Source organism: Penaeus monodon, chromosome 16 (assembly GCF_015228065.2).
Source record: "Penaeus monodon isolate SGIC_2016 chromosome 16, NSTDA_Pmon_1, whole genome shotgun sequence".
NCBI lineage: Eukaryota > Metazoa > Arthropoda > Malacostraca > Decapoda > Penaeidae > Penaeus > Penaeus monodon.
Genome location: NC_051401.1, coordinates 33,029,987 through 33,054,334, shown reverse-complemented (window position 1 = coordinate 33,054,334; position 24,348 = coordinate 33,029,987). Strand labels below are relative to the sequence as shown.

General features: G+C 44.2%; 1 pseudogene; it reads left to right on the top strand.

The window, feature by feature from the left end:
- The window catches only part of LOC119583015, a 39,273-nt pseudogene extending 15,131 nt beyond the window's left edge, over positions 1–24,142 (top strand).
- The last annotated feature ends 206 nt before the right edge of the window (positions 24,143–24,348 follow it).

Below are 24,348 nucleotides of genomic sequence, written 5' to 3'. Positions count from 1 at the left end.
TAAAGTGTCGGTGGGGTGGTATTTGATTTAGCAACTTGAAGGTAATCCTTTACCTCGCTAAATGCGAATGGCCCCTGCCATAGCTTTTGCTAATGCTGCAGAGAAGGGTTAGCTGAAATGGGCTGGACGTGGAAGAAAACAAACGCCCCCCAGAAAAGGCTGACGCAGGCAGTTCAAACTCAGCTAGCTATCAGGGAGATTAGTGACCTCACAATCTATGAATCTGACACCTCACATATTCAATAGACAAAGGGGCAACGTGTTTTTAAGTTCATCACCATGGGATCTTTCTCACACTCCCCATCCCGCAAGGTTTACAGAAGATTTGTTGTAACTCGAAAACATGTCCCCTTTACTAGACAAATTCTCAGGGGCGGACCAAGCATTGTGCCATATTTACCAAACCGAAGCCGTTTAACATTTACCAGAATGTCATGGAAAAGGCGGAATTTACTACAGGCTCCCGCGCCAATCAGTGCGCCCCAAAAACCATCATTGTCAACCACACATCGATGCGTGATGGAGCGGGGATGATGTGATGGAGATGTGGCCGCGTGTGTATGTGCTGAGGCATCTGTAGCATGCTGAGGGGAAACAATCCATGATGAATAGAATGAGACCTAGAAGGACTGTAGAAGTCATGGAACGTGAGGGAAATAAAACTAGGTGGTGGAGGGACGAGATAGGGGGAGGAGGTATTGCGGGGGAAGAGGACAGGAGAGGTAGGGGGAGGGGGTAAGGGAGAGGAGGAGTAGGGGAGGAGAGTGGAAGTGTCCGTGCTGTGTGGTGGTGCTATGATGAATGATACAACCGAGACGTGTCACTGTTGTGTGGTAGATGCGGAGGAACCAAGCATGCTAGAGTGGGAAAGGGTCGGGTTTTTCCAGACGGAACCTCGGTCAATTAGCTTATAAACCTGACATTTTTAAATTCCACCTCAGTCTGTTGCGGTCGCAGAACCATCCAAGAACCGATATAGAAAATCATGGGCATGGAGCAAAATGGCTGGGGAAATTCTGGTAACCCTTCACTAAGGACGGAACTGATGAGGAAAAATGATATTTCCAATCCTCAATCTTATATACGTAGTTCCAGCTACACCTAGCTAAGATCCAGTCACACCTCTAACACAAACCTTGGCTGGCGATACTGACTGACACAACCTCCTGTATCAATGAAAGAGTATGCGACTTTCCCACTAAGCTTAGCAGGTAAGAGAGGGGGCCCAGTTCCTGTGTTCGGTATACCAGCACTAACGACACGAGACCGAGAAGACGAACGTAAATTACACTGGAGACCAATGTACTTCTCCCTGGTTCAAACCCTACCATATTCTCCCTAAAGAATTGAAACACCGCTACTAAAGCACGTCCCTGTTCATTCTCGCGATGAATTTAAGGGTGATCGCCACCTGGTCGGGGAACCACATGCACTCATTAAATACGTGCCCTGTTTGTTACAGTACGGGCAGAACTGCTTAGTAGAGCACTTAGACGGACAATGCATCCACAAACATCTACGACACTGCCCAGGTTTCGGTACCCAGTTAGCCACATGTGGTCGTGGGTTTTTGCGAGCAGTTACCGAGGGAGAAGGCGTGACAAAGTACTGCGCTCAGAAGGGAGGATCCGGATATGCATGCGACGGGTGATGGAGGGGGTGGATGCTCTGCGCCAGCGGTACGCAGGGCTGCAGGGCGAGGCACGTCTATTTCCTGCCTTCGTCCGGCACTGTCGGTTCACGACGCGGTTATCCGCATCTGAAGTGTTATAGTTGGATAATACTCTTGTTTATCCCTGTTCTAACCACATTGGAACACCTGCACATTTCCACCCTTACCCATTGTTTGAACATCTCATTCGCGAGGACTTCAGGACAGCTTATCGAATGAAGCACTGGCGACTTTATCCCATACGCCTTTGAGCCAGAGCTGGAGATGATTAGAAGTAAACTAACACGCTTTACCAAAATGTTCCAAGAACTGCCGGGTGCGATGTGCTCTTGAGTAAAACATGTTTCAGACACACCGACAAGTCTGATCCCGGGATAGGACTGCGCCCACTCATAGCCTTTATGCAAATTTATTTAGGTAAGATGAAAGATTCATCTTTGGAAAAGGAAGTGGGTTTTGATCTAATAATTCTACGAGTCGTAGATGGTTGAATTTTTTCCGTCTGCCCTCGAAAATGTTGAAGTGAAAATACTCTCAAACATTCCATCGGACTTCTGATCCTCCGGCAAAATGATTAAACGAATCTAGTGCTTTAGCCACTCTCGGGATTTCGTTGGATTGGAGTCTCGCATTCTGGCCGCCACGAGGCACGATGTAAAAATGCTCTAACACCTGAATGGTTAGAATGTGTCTTTTTCCACATCCGCAAAAGAATTGGCCAAACAGAGTACTGTTTGGACCGAGAATTTTGACGCACATTGTTACATCGTGGGAACCATGCCAGGACCAGCTAGGCTGCAGCCGTAACAAGGGTGAGGTCAGAGGGAGGGGGGTGGATGTTGGAGTTATGTTGCGAGAGAAGGAGGGGAGACTAATTCAGAAGTAGATGGTGAAGGAGAAATACGAGAAGAAGAAAAAAAAGAGCAGAGCCCTTTTGAGGAGAAACCTGGGAAAGTCTGCAGAGCTCTTAGACAATCGCTTTGTGCACAGTTTTTTCCCGTGGGGGAGAGTCTAGAGAATGAAAAAAAAAAGAAATGAATCAACAGCACTAAAAAATTACTCACTTTAAAAATATCGTGACTGTGTTATCAATAAAAAAGGAAAAATATCTCATGATTCCCGTATAGCGCAAAACACGCCCTTTCCCCTATTCCCTATGGACCTAAGCACTGCACTTTAAGAAAAGATTGGGCTCGAGTAATAAATGGGGGACACGGAAAAAGGGAAAGACCTTGGTACTTACTAGTCCTTAGGGTGCTGACGACGATTTCGAGCGAGGAGGAACGTGAGTTCTACCAACCGACCCAGCTATAATGGTCTCTAAATTTGAATTTACTAGAATACCCTATATTATTGGCGGGCCCGAGGAAGATCAGATTGTTTCTAGCTTATTGAGGGGGAAAAACACGTAGATTTTAAAAAGGCCGTTTAAAGTGGCGGAGGCGGGGTCACTCCTACGGGTTGGGGGAAAAATGTTCGCTTCTTCGGTATTTCTGGGCAGGGGGTCAACAGCTCCCAGCCGGCCTCCTTGATTAATGGAGTCACCCCGGCTCCGGCGATTTTACTTTTATAGATGTCACCTCTCTCTCTCTCTCTTCTCTTCTCTCCCTTCCTTTTCTCTCCTCTTCTCTCTCCTTTTCTCTCTCTCTCTCTCTCTCTCCCCTCTCCCTCTCCCTTCCCCTCCCCTCCCTCTCTCTCTCTCTCTCTCTACTCTCTTCTCTCTGCTCTCTCTCCTCTCTCTTTTCTCTCCCTCTCTTCTCTCTCTCTCTCTCTGTCAAAAACCCGACCCCAAAACACAAAAAAGTACCACCGCTGAATAACACCTTTCAAATAAAAAGTGCACATTATTTACACCATACTCAACCCACAAAAAGCACATGCACATGTATCAGACCGCCAGACACGCACCACGCGCACGCACCACGCGTACGCACGTGCGCACACGCACCCGCTCAACGCACACAACACATACACACACCCCACACGCACACGCACACGCACACCACACCCCAAACCCTTTTTTTTTAATTTACCCCCCTTGGGGCAGGCCCCCAGAAAAAGGAAAAAAACTAAAAAAAAGTTGGTTTTTCCCTTTGTTTTTTCCCCTAAAAAAAAACCCCCTTTTTTGGGAAGGGGGGAAAAACCCCCACGTAAGAAATTAAAAAAAAAAAAAGGGGCCCGTTAACCCCCCCCCCCCCCCCCCCCACCCACCCCCCCCAAAAAAAAATTTCCCCCCCCAAACCCCCCTTCAATCAACCCCACCCCCCCAATAAACACCCCCTTCCCCCAACCACATTTAAAACCACACCTTCCCCCCCCCCCCTTCCCCCCCAAAAACACCCCACCTTCCCCCCCCCCTTCCACCCTCCCCCCCTTCCCCCTTCCTTTCCCCCCTCCTTCCTCCCCCCCCCACCCCCGCCCCCCCCCCCCCCCCGCAAAAACCCCCAAAACCCCACAAAACAACACCCCAAACACGCCCTGCAAAACACCCACACAAACACCACAACAACCCAACCACACCACAAACAACACACACAAAACCAACCCTTTTCAACCCACCACCCACCACCAACCCACCCCCCCCCCCACCACCCCCCCACACCACCCACAACCACATACACCACCAACCACCCCACACACCATTAACCCACAACTCCAAAACACACCAACCACACACACACACACACCCACACAACACAACACACAAAACCCACACACACACAACACCACAAACACACACCTTTCAACACAAAAACCACACCACACCAAACCAACAACAAACACACACACACACACCACACACACACACCCCACACCACACCCCACAAACAAATTCACACACACACACAACAAACACAAAACCCCACACCACACACACACACACACACACCAATGACACAACACCCCACACACACCCCACCCACCACACCCACAACACCACCCCCACCAAACACCATTCCACCCACACACACCACCAAACACAACACACACACAAACACACCACACACACACACCAAACCCACACACTTTCAACACAAACCCACACACCACAAACAACACACACCACCACACCACACACACACACACACCTTTCACACACACACACCCCCCCACCACACACACCACACACACCCCCCACCACGCACCATTATACCACACCAATTCACACACAACAACACACACACATACACACACACACAAAACCCCACACACAACACACACACACACACACAACCACCACACACACACCCCTTTTCCAAACACACCACACACCCACCACAACACACACACACACACACACACACACACACCACACACACACACCACCCACACAACCACACCACCCACACACACACACACCACACACACACACACCCACCACACACACACCACACACACACACACACACACACACCACACCACACCCCCACACCCCACACACACAAAAAAAAAAAAAACAAAAAAAAAAAAAAATAAAAAAACAAACCATCACAAAAAAAAAAAACAACACACAAAACAGCACAACACACCACACACACACACCAACACAACCCAAAACAACCACACCAACAACAACCCTTTCACAACAAAACAATTCAAAACAACAAAGCCCAAAAAAAAAACACACAACCCCAACCAACACCCCAAAACAACAAACACCAACACACACAAACACAAACAAAAAAACACCAACCCCATTCAACAAACAAGCGCTTCACAAAACCAAACCCCAAAACCCCCAAAAAAAAAAAAAAAAAAAAAACCCAAACCCCAAACACACACACACAAAAAAAACAAAAAAAAACACAAACAAAAAAAAAACACACAAAACGCCACACACACACACACGCCACCACACACACACCCCCAAACCCAAAACCCTTTCACCTTTTCACACCACACACAACACAACCAACAAAAAAACCACAACCCCACACCACACATTCCACACAAACCCACACACACACCCACCCTTCTAACACACACACACACCACAAACACACACAAAAACCCACAACACACACACACACACACACACACATTCAACCAATCCCAAATTTTACCAACACCCCATTCACCACACCACAAACACACAACACAACACCCCAAACAACACACCCACACCACACACACACACACACACACAACACCCACAACCCCCACAAACACCACCACACAACCCCCCACAACCACACACACACACCACCATTCTACCACACAACCTCCACACTACCTTTTCACCCCCAACCACCACCACACAAACACACAACCCCCCACCACACAACAACACAAACACACCCCACACACACACACACACACACACACACACACACACACACACACACACACACAACACCAAAACACCCCAACACAACCTCCACACCCCACACCTTTCACACACCACCCCACCACACCCCACACACACACACCACACACCCAACCACACACCATTCACCACACACACCTTTAAAAACACACACACCACAACCATTCACACACCCATATTACAAACACACACATCATTCACAACACACACACCACCACCACACACACCACCTTTCCCCAAACACTACTACACACCACACACACACCACACCACACACAACAACACAAAACACAAAAACCACAACACACACACAAAACCCCAAAAATACCCCTTTCACACACCACAACGCGCCATTCCCACACCACCGCACGCACGCACGCCCCACGCACCACCACACACCACACACACACAACACACCCACAAACCCCCCCCAAAAACACACACATACAACACATACACCATTCACACACACCCACCCCCCCTTTAAAACCAAAACCCACGCACACACACACCACACAACACACACACACACCCCAACCCCACACCCACACACACACACACACCCCCAACACACCACACAACCCTTTCACACACACACCCCAAACGCCTTCAAAACCACACACACCCCGCCCTTCCACACACACACCCTTTCCAACACCAAACGTCACACACACACACACACCACAGCCTTTCACCCCACACCACACACACACACCACACACACACACACACACACACACACACACACCTTTCCCACACACACCCCATTCACACACACATACACACCCATTCACACATACCCACACCTTTCCCCACACACACACCTTTCAACCCCAAAACCCCATCACAACACCCCTTTCACAAAACCACAACACCTTTCATACACACCCCACATACCATTCATACACACACACACACACAACCAACACCCCACCCACCCACACCCAACACACCACAACACACACACACACACACACACACTCACACTATTAACACAAAAAACACACACATTTCCCCACACACACACACATTCACACACATAACAAAATATTCACCACACACATACCTTTTCCACAAAACACAAACCACCCACAAACCCGAAAACCAACACACCAAAACACACAAAACACAACCCACCAACAAACACACAACCACACCCCAAACACCACACCACCACACCCATTCATACCACACACCTCCACACTCCCTTTCACACCACAACACCGCCCATTCAACACACACCCCAAACCTTTCACAACAAAAAAACCCCCACACACCACACACACACACACACACCCCACAACCCCACCCCAAAACCACAACACACAACAACAACACACCTCCACACTCACCCCATTCACACACAAAACACACACACGCGCCCACCATTCTACAACACACCATTCATACACACACACTGACCACACAAACACACACAAACACACACAACCACACACCACACACCACACCCCCACACCACAACACACACAAACAAACACAAAAACCCCATTCACACACACCACACACACCCCACACCCACACAACCTTCACACACACACACACCACACACACACCACCCACAAAACACACACCATACACAACCCATTCAACACACACACAGGGGCGCCATTCACACACCACACACCCCACCCGCACGCACGCACGCACGCACGCAAAACACAAAACACACACACCCACACACACACACACACCACACACACACAAAACATACACATACCCATCACACACACAAAACACACGCCTTAACACACACGCACGCACCCCAACACACAAAACCCCCCACCACAACACAACACACCCCACACCCACCCCAAACACCACCACACACACCACACACCCCATTCCCCAACAACAACACGCCTTCCACACACACACAAACCCATTAAACCCCCACACAACCCTTTTCACCCACACACCACACACAACACACACACACACACAAAAACCACACACAACACACACCACACCCATTCACACACACACACCTTTCACACCCATACACACACCATTCACACTACACACACACCTTCACACACCAACACACACATACCATTCAGACACACACAACACACAACAACCATTCAAACACACACACCACACACCCCATTCAACACACACACACACACCCATTCACAACCAACGCCTTTCCCAACCCCACCACGCCTTCACCCCACACCACACACACAAAAGCCATTCCACACACACAAACACACACACACACAAAAACAACACACACACAAAACACTATAAGGGGTATGCTACTCTGTCTAGGGGCTGACGGGACGCAAAACACCGTAAAGGGCTTGGGGAAAACGCTACGACTTGCCCTAAAGGGTAAAAAAGCCCCGCGTGAGGCCACGGTCGCTGCCCGGAAGGGGCGGATGACCTTAGCGCGTGGTAGCGCTACTACCCCGGAAAACGAGGTCAGTATAAAAAGGGTGACCTCCGCCCCCGCTGAGCGGGTTTTCTTATTTGGGACTTTTGGATTCCACGGGGAAAAACAGCCCGTGGTCCACTGGTAAAGAAATAAAATTTCCACATCCTGTAACAGAATAAATTATCCACATCTTATTTTGCTCGGCCACCACTCGCGCCCGCCCTGGGGGCCATTAAAGGGTGACCAACGGGGCGGCGTCTCTTTCTCGTGCGTTGTCCGGGTTAAAACTTCGGGGCTGCTCGCCCAGTTTCCTCATCCCCCCTTTGTCCCTGGTTTTAATCGCTCGTCCCCGATTATCCCCTCCTCGAAGTCTCGCAAAAAGTCCTCCTTCTTGGTTTCGCCCCTGACCTCCTCGTATCCTGGCCCGGGCCAATCGGGGGGCGTCCCGTCCAAAACGTCCCCCAAGATTCGTCCGGGGTTCCTTCTCGCGTCCCACGCCCTCAAATCTTCGTCCGGATCTAGGGCGCGGGGCGGGGCGCATCTGGGGGGCGGTTATACCTCGCTACAGCTCCTGGTTGACCGGATCGCAGGCTCCGCCAGGTCGTTTCCCAAAGCATTCGGGGGCGATGGTCCCTTTTTCTGACGAAACTTGGTCCCGTGGCCTATGGCGATTTTCGATGACGTCCTTCTCACAGCTCCAAAGGGTCCCTTCGGTGCCGTGTCGGTCCGACTGCAATAAAGTGGGGGGCCAGATCATACACGTAACCAGAGTAAGAGAAAAAAAAAGGCCGAGAAGATGGGGGGTATTACCACAGCCGGTTATTATAAAAATTTTCGTTTTTATGTTGGTTTTTAACTATTTCGCTTTTTTTTTCATTTTGTGTTTTTTTTTCCAAAGGGTAAGAAGAAATAAAGAGGGAGATGTCAGTAGCGGTCCGCTGACCTTTTGAATCCAAACCCTCTATAGATGTGAGAATAGATAAGGGAAAAGACATCGGCGATCCGCGAAATCTTTTTTTTAAACCATAGCGCAACACAGATAAAATAGGTAAATTGTACTTTGTCGAACCCCTCGTCAACAGACAAATTGCGGGTAAAGATCCAAAACTTTCGCCGGGGCCAAAACAGCAACTAGCCTTATTTAAAGAAAAAAAGGGCAGTGTTTTTTTTCCTCGTTGTAGTGAGGGGAAGGGTTGTGTATGGTTTGGAGTACAGCAGCGTTAATGAGAGGGAAAGCGAGTGACCTCCCCCAGAGAAAAATAAACACGAATTTAAGTTCGCATAACAAAACTGAAGTAAATTGCAATGCTAGCTATTTAAGATTATTTTAACTACCACATTGAATTCAAAATAGATGATATGCGACGAAGTCCCATGAAAATGGGGAAAAAAAAAAAAATTGCCAAATTTTTATCAACAAAACTTTCGGGGGCAGAAATCTGAAATCCGAGGGAATGTTACTTTTCACGTCAACTTCAAAAAAATCAATAAAGGGGGGACTATACCCCAAAAGCCTATATGATGAAGCGACTCAGCCAGGAAAATAATTCCGCTCTCTTCTCGTATCTGTAATGGGCGCTCGCAAATTCCCAAAGGGTATTATTTCCCAAAAACACAAACCTTTGGGGGGACCCAAAAAATGCAAGCGACTTCAAGAGGGGGAGAAAGGTGGATTAAAAACGAATAAGATTTTACTTAAAAACCAGTCCTCATTAATTAACGGACAACCGGGGTCACACCGACTCAAAGGACCGAAAACGAAATAACTTTGGGTTTTTGCACCTACTCTCGAAAGTGGACGCAGATCTATTTGGGGTTTACGAACCCCGGGGAAAATCGGGCATCCGTGCACTATGATTGGGGGAAGATCTCCTATATCCAAATAACAATTTGTTACCCCTTCGCTCTAGCGCCCATAGAAAAGGTCACCAAAAAAACAATGTAACAAAGATTGTTTTTCTTTCCAAAAATTTGAGGGAAACCCAAGTGGTCATCTGACCCCACCCCCGCCCCACCGCCGGGAAAAAGAATGAGGGCAGGTCAAGACAGGAAAAATTAAACCTTTTTTAATCCAAAAAGGGCCGCAAAAAAAAGAAAAGGGGAAAGGGCAGGTCGGGCGAGGGGTTGGAAAAGATAAAATGAAAAAATTCGTGGTAAGTAAAATCACGAAAGCGTTAAATTCGTTGCGATGAAAAAATATAAATCTCTAAACGAGAGAAAATAATTAATTACTTAACAACGAACGATATTCTGTTTATTGATCAAACCGTGCCGGAAAAAATCTGAGGGGAAAATAGTGGAGAACGTGCCCTTTTCTCCATTGCACCTTTTAACCCAAAAAAAAAATACGGCTTAACACATGATGGGAGAAGGAAGGGAAAAAAAAAAGAAAAGGGGGGCCCAAACGTGTACTTCGTGTTGTTTTTTTAGCCCTGTCTTAAACGGGCGAGCGGATTTTTTTCGGGGGGTTTTTTCCTGTTGTATGCCAAAAGGAGGGAACGGCCCCGCTGCCCCCACTTTGTAAAAGGGTAGCGTTCATGCTCAGCCGGAAGGGCGCAGCGCACCCGCCCCCATTAAACGATATGCGTACTCTGTCTAGTGGGTGAAAGGGACGCAAAAAAACCGAAAAGGGGGTTAAACGACGCTACGACTTTTCAAAAAGGGCAAAGCGCCGGTGGAGGCCACGGCACGCCGGAGAGGGGCGGGGCTGACCTTAGCGGCTGGTACTGGGGTACGTACCCCCGGTCAAACGAGGGCAGATATAAAATGTGACCTCCGCCCTCGCGAGCGGGTGGTTTTTTATTTGGGACTTTGGATCCACGTGGAAAACACCACGTGGTCCCTGGTAATAGAAAATTTAAATTTTCCCAAAACCTGTAAAAGAAATAAAATCCACTCTTATACCCCACACACACACAACACACCACACACACCCCACCACACACACACAAAACCACACACACCACTCCACACACACACCTTCACACACACACCTTCACACACAACCCCACACAACCAAAACCCACCCATTTTAAACACACACCAACAACCCCAAAAACACGCACATCCACAACACATACACACACACACACACAAACACACACACACACAAACACACACCACACAAAAAACACCACACACACACAACACACACCAACACACACCACACACAACCCCCACACACCATTCATACACACAGTTTCCCCCATTCACACATACACCATTCACACCCCCCAACCAAAACACCCACCACAACACAAACACACGCATACCACACACCCCAACCAATTGTGGTGTGTGTATGTATCTATACATATGTGAAATCTGAGTTCGGGGTTGGTCCCCCGGCCGGCGAGGAACTTCCCTCGATTGCCTACCTGCCATTGGGTGGGGAAGCCGGGCTTGGGGCCGGGGGTTTTGGGGGTCACTGACTTGGGCGCCAAATCAGTGAGGTCCAACCCGGATAAATGGAAATGTTACCTAAAAAAGGAACCCGGCACTTCCTGGAAAGGAAATGGGGACCCTACACTACTCACTCCCAAAATCATCACGACTGAATACTACAAATTAGTTCATGCGTGACCCCGGGGGCTCAAACATGACCTACCCTTAAAAAAAAAAAAATTACAAGTAAATATATGTATATAGACGTACATTTTTTTTCAACGGTATAGGCTCATGTATGAGCGGCCGTGTACATAAATATGTACATAAATATGTGTATAAATATATGTTTGTATATATTTTTATGTATGTCTTTCCTTAAATCATCATCATCAGCCATTGAGGGTCCGTTGTTGGACGTAGGCCTTCCCCAAATGTCTCCATTCTGCTTGGGTTTTATATTTGGGGGGGTTTGGGGCCCCACCCCCCCGGCTGGCCCAGGCGATTGGGGGGGTTTAACTGTATTTGTATATCTTAGCAAAGCGACAGAGAGTCCAACAGTGGGCCTTGGGTCCTAGGAGCGCCGTATCTGGTTTATTTACCTAGAATTTTTAAATCACGAGCATGCGATATATAGGTATAATAGAATATTATATATAAATATATATATATATATATATTATATATATATCACACACATATATATATATATAATATTAATATATATTAATATATATATACATATAATATATATATATATAATATAATATATATATATATATTAATTTGTGTGGGGGTTGTGTGTGTGTGGTGTGTTAATTTATATTGATGTATATGTAAGTCAATTTTGATAATATTTTAATGTTGCCCGCGGGAAACCCGGGGGTTGAGGTTGGACTCAAGCTGTACACGGCAAACTGGGGTTCTAGGGTTCGAGTCACCGACGGCGCGTTGTTCCTTTGGGGAAGGAATTCCCCCCGACGCCCCACCTGCCATGGGGGGCAAGCCAGCCCAATCGGGGAGGTCCCGAACCGGGGAATAGAGATGGTAACCGATAAAAACACCGGCGGAAGGGAACGGCAAAACCCCCAATCAAATTGCTAAGAAAAACATGGAGTCCCTGATCGCCAAAGTCCCTTTTGGGACAGGGATTTAAAAAAAAAATATAATAAAATATATATTATGTAGACATACACATATATGTTTTAGCACCGTGGACCCCTCCATCACCTTCGCCACTCAAATCGATCTTTCCTTTTTTTTCCAAATTTTACCCTCGTCGCCACAAATACTTTTTTTGTCGTCATTTGTCTTCGGTTTGCCCCTTTCCCCTTTTTTCCTATTTCATCCCTGCGCAAGTTTTTTCAATACTTTTACTTCTCATCACATGACCAATAAACTTTAGTTTCCTTTTGTTCAATATGTCCAACAGTCGGTCTTTACAATTTATTTTTCTCAGCACTTCATCATTCTTTTCTTTTCTGTTCAGTTAATACGTAGTACTCGTCTGTAACACCACATTTCAAAACTATTGACCTTTTTCTTGTCCATCTTCTTCAGCACCCAACACTCAGAACCATATGACGCAATTGGGAAAACTAATGAGTTCAGTAACCTCAGCTTTGTCCTTAAGGTAATGCTTTGGTCTTTCCAGATGTTATTGAGAGCATCTGTGGCATTTTTGGCAATGGTAATTCTTCTTTTTATCTCCGGTGAATCATCATAAGTATTAGTTAAAACAGCTCCAAGATAAGTGAACTCTTTCACATTTTCCACAACCACTCCATTGATTGTAACATGTTCATTATCGTTTATTGCCGGTTATCTTCGAATCTTCATGATCTTAGTTTTCTTGGCATTAAGAAATAAACAAGCCTTTTCGCTTGCTTCTCTGACTTTATCTAGTGGTTATAGTAGTTCAATGATACTGCTGGCAGCTAAAACTATATCATCGGCGTATCTTAGATTTGATATTTTGTATCTTCCAACATCTACAGTTCCTTCAAAATTCTGTAGAGCACCTCTCATAATTGCTTCATGATATATATTAAAAAAGTGCGGAGACAGAATGCAACCTTGTCTTGTGGTTCTTACAGTTGCTTGTTGTTGGTCGTACATGGCTTTTATTAGTTGGATGATGTGTTTTGGAAATTTCATATCGTTCATGTTATTCCAGAGGATATTGTGATCAACAGTATCAAAAGCTTTCTGATGTTCTCTGTTTTTCTCTATGATCAGTTTCAGATTTAGAATTTGGTTTCTGGTACCTATATGTGTGTATATATATGTATATATATTTATATATATACATATATGAGGCGGCAGTGGCCGAGCGGTTAGAGCATCGGACTCAAGACTGTCACGACGGCAGTCTGAGTTCGAGGGTTCGAGTCACCGGTCGGCACGTTGTTCCCTTGGGCAAGGAACTTCGCCTCGATTGCCTACCTAGCTGCGGGGTGGGCGGGCCAGCCCAGGTCGGTGCCGGTCCCAGAACAGGGTAAATAGAGATGGTGACTCGATAAAAACACCGGGCGGAAGGCAATGGCAAACCGCCGCTCTAAATTGCCAAGAAAATCATGGAAATCCATGATCGCCAACGTCCTTGTGGGATAGGGCACTTAATAAAAAAAAAAATATATATATACATATATGCATATATATATAAGGGTCCCGTTCATTCCCCTGAATAACTTGATACAGATCCTGGGCCTTTAAAATGATAGCAGGCAGTGACCTAGGATCCTACGCAGGCTTGACATGTACGCTGAGCGGAGAGATGTGAACTGAAGTCCTTGTGGTTCAGCCTATCATTTGAAATACGACAAAGGAACTAAAAGATACTGGAATGATAAAACTGCTTCTTCTTCTTCTTCTTCTTCTTCTTCAACTGGCTTTTCCATGTTCATCATGGGTCGCCAGTGCGGATCTTCTGGTTCCAGCTGCGTTGGTCTTGCGCATCATGCTCTAGGACTCCGACTTCCCTCATGTCCTTGCGGTAGCAGTCATACATCCTCTGTCTTGGTCTTCCTTGTCGCCTTATTCTGATCTTCATATTCTGGACTCTTCTACCTATATACTCTTCGCCTCTCCTTCGTATGATAAAACTGCTAAAGGCACAAAATGTAAAAACAAGAATACATACTAAAATTACGTTACTTTATTAAAATACAAGATAAGAAAAAGAAACACGTTAACTTGCAAAAAAAAAAAAAAAATGTTTATCAAACTTAAAAGAGGACTGGAGGTTAAAAAACGAATCGGGAAGAGCCGAATCCTGAAAGGCTTTGGTGTAAAATACCTCTAAAAGCACTTAAACAATGGAAACAAAGTAAAACAAATATTAAGGACAACTTCCAGCAAATGACCTAGGCAAGTAACGGGAAATCTGCACAATACAACAGTTGTTCTGGTGACGTCTTAGGCTGAAACCAGAGTGGGTGACATAAACGCAGTGTCAGATAGATCTCTCGTTATTGTTTCGGCGATTCCATATTCATACACAGACGTGTTGGTAACGTCACTGCCTTCATTTTCATATATTTAAAAAAATAATCCTAAGTAAAATGTGAAAAATACATAGCTTGTACAAAAGTAAACGAGAATGATAAAAAGGTAACAAGGCTAAAACAAATAATTAAAACCATTAAAAGATAAAGCTTATTAAAAAGTACTGATGTCATTCACATAGCTAAAAAGCTAAAGAGACAATGTCAATAACGTAAAACATGAATAAAAACAATTATATGGTAAAAGCATGTTAAAATACAAATACATTTTCAGAAAAGTTTACATGCTTGTCTATAAATTGAAGAAAAAGCAAAGATAAGAAAACGAAAAACAAATCTTACAAAAAAAATATATATATATATATATAATTAAAAACACCAAATAAAATAATACGGACGCAAACCATAAGAACTTAAACAACAAAAAACATTATCTTAAAAAAAAAAAAAAAAAAAAAAAAAAAAAAAAAAAAAACGAAAAACAACAGAAAACGTGATAAATGCGACGTAGAAAATAAGGGAAAACTGAACTAAAAGTGAACGGGTAAAAAGAAGAAAAATAAGTAGATAATAGATCATCTGGATTCTTCTGCTGTGTCTCCCAAGGGCGAGGTTTGAAAAACCTCCACAGTATGCATATATATAAACATTTATATAATATACATGCATGTATATATATATATATATATATATATATATATATATATATATATATATATATATTTTTTTTTTTTTTTTTTTTTTTTTTTTTTTTTTTACGGTAGGTTCATGTTTGAGCCGCCGTTGTCACAGCATGATACTTAATTGTAGTTTTCATGCTAATGGAGTGAGTAGGTGGTAGAGTCCCCAGTTCCTTTCCACGGAGTGCCGGTATTACCTTTTAGGTAATCATTCTCCCTATTTTATCCGGGCTTGGGACCAGCACTGACTTGGGCTGGCTTGGCCATCCAGTGGCTAGATAGGCAATTGAGGTGAAGTTCCTTGCCCAAGGGAACAACGCGCCGGCCGGTGACTCGGACCCTCGAACTCAGATTGCCGTCGTGACAGTCTTGAGTCCGGTGCTCTGACCACTCGGCCACCGCGGCCCCTATATATATATATATATATATATATATATATATATATATATATATATTTATATATATTTATATATATGTATATATATATATGTATATATGTATGTATACACACACACACACACACACACACACACACACACACACACACACACACACACACACACACACACACACATACATACATGTACAGCCTTATCGTATCTATAAGATGAAAAGGCTTCTGGAGTCAACCCTCAGGAAATAATCGCAGCCGGAGTCCCTAAGGCAGTTTGTTGTCACTTGCGACCACGTTCTGGCAACTCCTGTGTCGCCGTTGGTGCCAAACCGTATCGGTCATGCCGTTCCTTTGGATTTATCAGATGCGTAGAGAGCGGAAACATGTTACATGGGCAACAACGGGAATGGATGAAGACAAAAATGCCATAGTCGACATCGACTGAAGGTGGCCATCGATGTGTGTGTGTGTGTATTTGTATGTTATATGTGAATATTTAATGATGAATTTAAGTCCATCATAGCCAAACTGAGAGGACGATACTTCAGCACATGCAGGGCTATGCATTTAACATGAAACTTTGGACCAATCTCAGTAATAGTGAAAGGCATACTCCAACTACTACTAAATTCTAGTGTAAGAAGAACATCTACTCTATCAAGCATAAACATATCTAAGCTTAAAAAGTCAATAATGAGTGGACCATTAAATAAGCATTCGGTGCAACCCTCCGTGCTTCTTTCCCCTCTATCAGAAATATAGCAGCGAAAAACGCATGTTTTGGGATGTCCTTTGCAGTGGAATCATCACAGAACATTAAAATTTTGTTGGGTTAATATATGCTTGGTAATTAAATAATGGTAGATGTTCTTGTTTACCTTTCAGATCAACTCAAGCAATTTTTAACATATTATATAAGAGCACATTTGTTGGCAAGATTTTTTCCTTTTCTTCCGCTCTCATTAACAACTTTTCCGCACACCTCATCTAGCAAGTTTGAAAAGTCTACTAAGTGACCATTAGGAGAGGGAATGCAGAATTAACAATAATTCACCTTTTCAGTATGAACTGAAAGAACTGTCTTAACATATTTAGATTCATTGCTGCTTTTCACTATATGATCGCCCGACAAAATTCGAGAGCGGAACTGTGAAATTATTCCCCGCCAGAAATCGGCTCATAATGAAAGAAAGGATGTTTGAAAAAAAAACTGTCCTGTTAAATCTTACTCAACTGTTTATAGTTTTTTTCCCGAATATATCTCCTTTAATAGCCCCTACATTTGAAAACTACCATTAAGTATCGTGCTGTGATCACGGCCGCTCAAACATGAGCCTATACCGTTGAAAAAAACAAACATTTGACATGCAGTTTTTCTCTTTCTATGTTTCTCGACCACTGTTCCTAGATCCTCCTAACACTCCTCCCCACATTCTTAACAGCCGCAACCACCCCTTCTCTTCAAAGAGCTCCTTAATTTTTTCCCCAGTCTCACATCACTCATTACATTAGATGCTAAATCGAGGACAGAAGGAGCTATATATTTGAATAAGAACGGTGATGCTTTCCTTGCTAATCCTAAAATTCTAAACATACCTGACTCGCACTGAAAATGCACTGGGCTCTCAAATACCTTTATATTATATCTAGCTCTCCCCTCTTTACTAGGACAATTCTAGAATTACCTAAAAATTCGTAAGTAATCGGTAATACTTGGCTCGCTAAAGTGCACACTCATTTTGATCAGAGTCCGGTTTCTACGAAAGATCAGGACCGAATAAGGGACTTACTCACAGGAACTTTTGTGGGAGAATTGTTATCCAGAAACATCACACTTCCTCCATTCTCATCTGTAATTCTTATTCAGTCGAGTCAATTTTGCTATTTAACAAGGGATTGCTGACCCTGCATTAGTTAAGCTCGTCCTATAATTTTGAAAATACTCCCTTCAGATCAGGGGAGTTAAAGATTAAGATAGAGGGGGCCTTCGCACCTAAAAGATTATCAAGACGTAACCAAATTTTTCAATCTCGGGTCTAAAATCATGCAGCCACAGTTATTAACGTGTGCCCATGCCCATGCCAGCGGGAAAAATAGTTTTCACCCACTCTAGTGGTGCCATATGTATTACTCATCCCACCAGGGTATCTATAGCCATTTCAAAAGCTCTGCCCCTGTAACTTGTCAGGACCTGGAGCGCACACCGTGTCAACCCGCGATCCGCACACTCAATTACAGAGGTATAACTCTCACTAGGGGTTGTGTTCGAGTAGTGCACCAAAAAAATGGTACACACACACTTTGTGATGAATTTGCTTTGCATTTGTGAGGTAGAGAGAGAAAAGTCAACTTTAACACTGAAGAGATTGTCATAAGTAGTGCATTCATTGCGATAAAGAAGCTTTTCCAGGAGGAGTTCATGACCATTCGCTTCGGAATATTCATCTTTCATAGATCATAAATTAAAAAGGGAACAGAGGAGACAGAACCATTTATGCGGACCATTTATGAACACATTTAGGCAAACAGACTAATTTATTTTCTTTGATCTTTTCCAGGGAGAATAATTTTGTGAAAAAAAATTGAACTTACAATATGCTTATGAATACCGGTTTTACCGAGGAAAATATACTTGGCTTCTCACTTTCATGTGTATCTGATCATATCACATCCACAGGTCGTGAAGGCTTCCCGAATGTCGAAAGGGAAGAGCCCAACCAAGCAAGTCCTGGTGACTCTGAAAAGAGCCCCAATCACTACCCTTGATCTGGGTAACTGAGGCACCTTCAGCCTAAGAACCTATATGCCTAAGCCACTTTGGTCCTTCAACTGCGAAAGATACGGACACCACCAGGCTGGCTGCAAGGCCAACCCTAAAGGTGGTGTCTGTAGCAAGGCAAGCAACACTAAGGTGTGCCTTAAAGTACACAAGGGAGGCCAAAGGGACACAAGAGCCAAATGTCCCATCTGTGCCAAGAGGTATCACGCCTGGAGTCTGGCTTGCTCTGCCAGGAAAGAGGCGGCCTTCAGGCGACAAGAGGTTGCTAAAAAGCGACCGGACTTTGTTCCTGCTCCCCCAGGCACCCATGTCTGGGGATACAACAAAAGAGAAAAGACTTTCCGACCTTCTAAGAGGAAGGAAGCCCCTCCACAGCCGACACCGGATATCTCCAATAAGAAGGAGTTTCCGACCATTTCAAAAGTGCAGAAAAAGGACAGGAATAAAGGTTCAGAGAGTACTGCAAAAGCCTTTCCAAAAGACAATAATCTCCTCTTTGATGAGGATGGTATAACTCTCCTGTTGACTGCTGTAGACCTTGCAGTAGCAACAGCTTTGGGGAAGTCGAGTGAGGAGGCGGAGAAGGCAGTCACGGTCGACATGACGGCAATGACCCAGACTGTTGCAGTCCTGAAAGGGAGAAAGCTGAACAGAGCCAAAGCAGCCCCACCCTCACCCCAAGACAAGACTCCACTCCCCACTCCAGGCAGAACAGGCTGAATCTGTGCAACCAGTGCCAGAGCAAGTCAGGTAAAGTCAGCAAAGAGAAAAGATACACAGACAAAGCCTAAAGTGAGAAAAGCCAAACTCAAAAAAGTCAGAGCTACCAAAGGCTCTCCACCTCTCAGTGGATAACCTGACAAACAGCCCAAAACCAGATGAAGGTCCCCAAAATGGAGTTATCAGACACCGATATAACAGACTCTGAATCCAAATACAAAGGCGTATCTGATGTAACTATCACCAAGTAACATCATGACACACAGTCAAAGCATACAACATTGGAACATCTATGGCTTTAATACAAAGAATGCCATCCTCCAAGCAATAGTGCGATCAAGGAACATTAACATTGTCATGCTCCAGGAGACATTAATAGAAGGGACTGTTTGCTTCTCAGGCTATCATGTCTTTATGCTGCCAAGCACAGCTGGTCAGAGCAACAGAGCAAGTCCTTTGACCATGGAACCACCCTTACAGGGCTGTGGCAACGGGTCAGGCAAGCTACTACCCGCTCAGCCCCAGGGTGCACACACCACAACCCTCAATCAGAAGCAAACAGACTGGTGCAGGAGTTCTCTGCGAGAACAAGCAGCAACAGTCTGCCATCTGAACTGAGGGCAAACTAAGAACGCCTACAACCAGGCAGACTTGCTCATATCAGAGAAAGGGCAGCCGAACCCGATAACTCATATGTTATCTTCTCTTTGAGGGAACTAAGAAAAACCTACAAAAACAGTTCTTGCACAGCCCTGGGTTCTGATGGGATCTCATACCCCATCATTTCCCACCTAGGACTGGCAGGCGAGCATTCATTCCTGCAACTCATCAACAAGTCCTAGGAAACTTCCAGAGCCAAAGGAGCCAGGAAAGTACCACCCCATCTCTCTCCTCAGCTGTCTGAACAAGGCAGCCAAGAGAATGGTACTAAACCGACTCCAGTGGAAAAGACCTGGAGGTGGATTTTGAATTGGCAAGTCCTCTTGCTATTCAGGAGACCCTGACCCAGAAGAGAATCAGAGGAAAGCTCTTGGCTTGGATAGATGACTATTTCAGGAACAGAACAGCCAAAGTCAGATTCCATGGTCACCTATCATAACACATGCCACTAGAAAATGGAACACCACAAGGTGGGGTCCTCAGTTCAGCCCTTTTCAATACCCTAATGTCCTGAATCCTCAACATACAGCTCCCAGTGGGGTGCAAGATCATCTATGTAGACGATCTCGCAATCATCTCCACTGGAGCACACTGCCTAAGTAAAGCCCAGTGCTGTCTGCATCTTGTATCTGAGGAGTGTTGTAGGACAGGACTAAAGATCTCTGCAGCCAAATCCAAAGCCATGGCTTCCATTACCTTGGGATAATGATTGACCGGAGCCTCTCCTTTAAAAAGGAGGTCCTGTACTTGGCTGACCAAACCAAAGCAAGACTGTCTGTCATGAGAGCAATGACTGGGAGATACATAGGAGCTAGACATAAAGTACTACGATCATTCTATGATCTTAGTACTATCCGTCCCATTGTGGACTATGCTTCTGTCTCCCTGATTGCCGCAAAGCCAAGATTGAAAGAAAAATTGGAGACAGTTCAAAATAAAGCTGCCAGGATCATTCTGGGTGCCCCAAGGTGGACGAAGGCTCTCAACCTCCTCATGGAGGTAAACCTTCTCCCCCTGGACTCACGATTTGATCTTATTGCAACTCAGTTCCTTTCGAAGGTCATCCAGGCATCCAGGAACACAAACATGAGACAAAAAATACTCAGACACCTAGAACAAGACCACGATCTGTTTGCAAACAACTCCTAGCTGTCTCACACACCCAGGGTGTTGATACGCTATCACCTCAAAGCAGCTAGGAGTTGCTTGCAAACAGCTTGTTCTTGTTCTAGGCGTCTGAATATTTTTTGTCTCATGTTTGTGTTCCTGGGTGCCTGGATGACCTATGAAAGGAACTGAGTTGCCATTAGATCTGGCACAAACCTTGATCGAGTTATCTGTTATGAGCTTGTTAATTAGAAAGAATCAATACCCCATGTTTATTCTAAAGGCAGAAGCTGAGAGGGTCATTGCAGCCATCACTCCTCCGGGTAGTAGAACCTATTTCACGGATGGATCAGTTGATCCATTAAACCACACTGCAGGCGCCGGCTTTGCAGCAAGGGGTGCCACACAATCCATGAGGGTAACAGACAACGCCTCCTCACTACAGATAGAGGCAGTTGCAATCATGGGAGCCCTAGTCCATGCGTCCCTGAGGGAAGGACACGTGGTCATACATACAGACTCCAGGGCAGCTATTGACTGTCTACGGCAAAGCTCACCCAAAGACAACATCTACCTCCTGACCTCTGTCCTTACCATAGCACAGAGGATTATTGCTCTGGGTAGAATAATAATCATAACCTGGGTCCCTAGCCACATTGGGATCAGAGGGAATGAGCTTGATAACAGACTAGGTGACATTGGCAGGGGTATGCCCCTAAATCTCATGATCATGAAACTGAGCCGAAAAATCTTAAGGCAGAAGAAGCTTGTGCCTTCCTCCTGCAGCTTCACAGAGAGAAAACGAGATCCTTCCCCTCGGCCAGATGGTACTCAGACGCCACAGGCTATGAGCCACTGGCACTCTCAGAAGCAATCAATAGAGGTACCAAAGTCATTCTTCACAGAATCAGACTAAGTTACCATTACGCATAGCAGATCATAGAGACAATTGACGATGCAGACAGATGTTGCATGCACTGTGGCGGCCGAACACCACGTTGGTACATTACTTACAGAAGTGTGAGCTCACACAATTTCTAATTCAGGGTCTGCTCGCAACAGCCGCCAGGCTGGAAAAGAGATTATGCCGCATGCTTACATCATGGTGGCAGGGATGACCGCCACCACGGTAAGCATAGTGCCTGAGAATAAAATAAGACAGCCATAAATAGCTGATACAGGCCGAGCCATATGTATGAAGCCCCGGGCGACGTAGCGAAGCCGATTCGTACTAGTGAAAAGTAGCAAGGACACACACACACACACACACAAACACACACACACACACACACACACACACGTATATATATATATATATATATATATATATATATATATATATATATATATATATATATATATATGAAGAAATGTAGATTAAGAGTACTATATATTATATCTTGATATTGTAATTTTTTGGTAAGATTTCATTAGTAGTTGTTTATATTTCTATTCCATTTTATATATTATATTATGTGCACTAATATTAACATAAAAAACTATTTGATTGCTTTACGCATGAAGTTATGTGTTATTTTTATGTGGCAGTATTGGAGACAGATTCTTTTTCTGTGAGTGAAAAGTAGTGATAGGATTTTGGTACTACTTTCATTCAAGTCTTGATGAAAAGGTGTACTTGGAATGATTATTTCATTGTGTTATTTCAGGTTGCGGTGTGCTTTTGGCCAGTTGTCCAAACCGTCAATTTTGCCTATGTTCCGGAGAAGAACCGTGTAGTAGTGGTTTCAGTAGCATCTTTCGTATGGACAATATTCTTGTCTTACATGCATCACTTTGACCAAGAAATGCTACCGATGTTTCTACAGAGGATGGATCAGTCAAGAGAGACACTTTCTAATGAAGAATGTTCACAATCTGACAAAGCATAACGATTTTCTTTTTTATGTTAATAATTGTATGAAAAAGATGTATGTATTATAAGCAATTTACAAGTTTCATATTAAGAGAGGAATAACACTTCTGATAGACGAGGAACTTATGAATTAATTTTGTGTATCGGGTTCTAGACCAGTGGCAGTCTTCATCAATCTCAATTTACCTAATAGTAATTCAATATTCCTTGAAGACATAATAGCTTTGTAATATGTTCATGATGTAAACAACGACGAACGCTTAGCAAATTGACCTATAATATTTTCCCCACGATCCCATTGTGAGCCGCAACCATCTGTTGGGAACCACAGTTTTACAATTAGAAATTAGAGTATATTATGTCCATTTTATAAAAGAGGTAAAAAGTGTACTTTCTAATAAAATTAAAACAACTTCATGTATGAGTTTACATGAAGCTATTTTAATTTTATTGGGAAATATTTTTGATCTAGTCTAAAGATATTAAAAAAGTAATGATAATGATTGTTCTAGAAACAATTTTAAGTAGAAAATTTATATCATATTTCATATATTTACTTGCCCTACATTTTCATACAGCATATTTATTTCAATATATAATATACGTAATATATATATTTGTGTGTGTAATATTTGTAGCTTCAGTGTGAAACATGTTAATAAAACAGTATGTTTTTATCTTTTGAATAATTTTCCTTTTACAAACAATTGTTACTGTATACGACTTATCTAAATACTTTCAATTATGAATGCTGGAACATGCATGGGAGAATTAACGGAAGCTTTATATTCATCTATCTATTTGCGTTTTCAACTCCATGGAGATAGATTGTCCTTAAGGTGGAAAAA